Consider the following 1638-nt stretch of genomic DNA (forward strand, 5'->3'; position numbering starts at 1 on the left):
CTTGCGATGAATCGTGGTTTTTTACTTACGATCCCGAAACTAAACGCCAATCGATGCTTTGGAAAACTTCTGGTTCTCCACGACAAAAAAAAGCACGAATGTCAAAATCGAAATTCAAGGCAATGATGATTGTTTTTTTTGACATCAAAGGGATTGTGCACATTGATTGGGTACCAGAGGGACAAACAGTGAATCAGCATTACTACATTAGCTTCCTGGCTACCCTACGTGAGCGAGTACGGAGAAAACGGAACGATTTGTGGAGAAAAAGTCATGGATCCTTCACCAAGACAATGCCCAAGCTCACAGTGCGTTGTCAGTGAAGACGTTTTTGGCAAAACACAACATTCCCAGTATGAGATTTTCACTCTGCAGCGGAGTGTGCGCTGACATGAAACTTCCTGGCAGATTAAAACTGTGTGCCCGACCGAGACTCGAACTCGGGACCTTTGCCTTTTGCGGGCAAGTGCTCTACCAACTGAGCTACCGAAGCACGACTCACGCCCGGTACTCACAGCTTTACTTCTGCCAGTACCTCGTCTCCTACCTTCCAAACTTTACAGAAGCTCTCCTGCGAACCTTGCACAACTAGCACTCCTGAAAGAAAGGATATTGCGGAGACATGGCTTAGCCACAGCCTGGGGGATGTTTCCAGAATGAGATTTTCACTCTGCAGCGGAGTGTGCGCTGACATGAAACTTCCTGGCAGATTAAAACTGTGTGCCCGACCGAGACTCGAACTCGGGACCTTTGCCTTTCGCGGGCAAGTGCTCTACCAACTGAGCTACCGAAGCACGACTCACGCCCGGTACTCACAGCTTTACTTCTGCCAGTACCTCGTCTCCTACCTTCCAAACTTTACAGAAGCTCTCCTGCGAACCTTGCACAACTAGCACTCCTGAAAGAAAGGATATTGCGGAGACATGGCTTAGCCACAGCCTGGGGGATGTTTCCAGAATGAGATTTTCACTCTGCAGCGGAGTGTGCGCTGACATGAAACTTCCTGGCAGATTAAAACTGTGTGCCCGACCGAGACTCGAACTCGGGACCTTTGCCTTTTGCGGGCAAGTGCTCTACCAACTGAGCTACCGAAGCACGACTCACGCCCGGTACTCACAGCTTTACTTCTGCCAGTACCTCGTCTCCTACCTTCCAAACTTTACAGAAGCTCTCCTGTCAACCTTGCAGAACTAGCACTCCTGAAAGAAAGGATATTGCGGAGACATGGCTTAGCCACAGCCTGGGGGATGTTTCCAGAATGAGATTTTCACTCTGCAGCAGAGTGTGCGCTGACATGAAACTTCCTGGCAGATTAAAACTGTGTGCCCGACCGAGACTCGAACTCGGGACCTTTGCCTTTCGCGGGCAAGTGCTCTACCAACTGAGCTACCGAAGCACGACTCACGCCCGGTACTCACAGCTTTACTTCTGCCAGTACCTCGTCTCCTACCTTCCAAACTTTACAGAAGCTCTCCTGTCAACCTTGCAGAACTAGCACTCCTGAAAGAAAGGATATTGCGGAGACATGGCTTAGCCACAGCCTGGGGGATGTTTCCAGAATGAGATTTTCACTCTGCAGCAGAGTGTGCGCTGACATGAAACTTCCTGGCAGATTAAAACTGTGTGCCCGACCGAGAC

At 49.9% G+C, this 1638-nt stretch overlaps 2 non-coding genes across 2 annotated transcripts; both read right to left on the reverse strand.

Moving 5' to 3' along the window:
* Positions 1–419: 419 nt before the first annotated feature.
* Trnal-caa (transfer RNA leucine (anticodon CAA)) lies at positions 420–494 on the reverse strand. Its single transcript has one exon. It is a non-coding gene; the product is annotated as a tRNA-Leu (tRNA).
* A 527-nt stretch (positions 495–1021) lies between these two features.
* Trnal-caa (transfer RNA leucine (anticodon CAA)) lies at positions 1022–1096 on the reverse strand. The gene has a single exon. It is a non-coding gene; the product is annotated as a tRNA-Leu (tRNA).
* Between the last annotated feature and the right edge of the window lie 542 nt (positions 1097–1638).

The sequence above is a fragment of the Schistocerca serialis genome, chromosome 6, assembly GCF_023864345.2.
Source record: "Schistocerca serialis cubense isolate TAMUIC-IGC-003099 chromosome 6, iqSchSeri2.2, whole genome shotgun sequence".
Classification (NCBI taxonomy): domain Eukaryota; kingdom Metazoa; phylum Arthropoda; class Insecta; order Orthoptera; family Acrididae; genus Schistocerca; species Schistocerca serialis.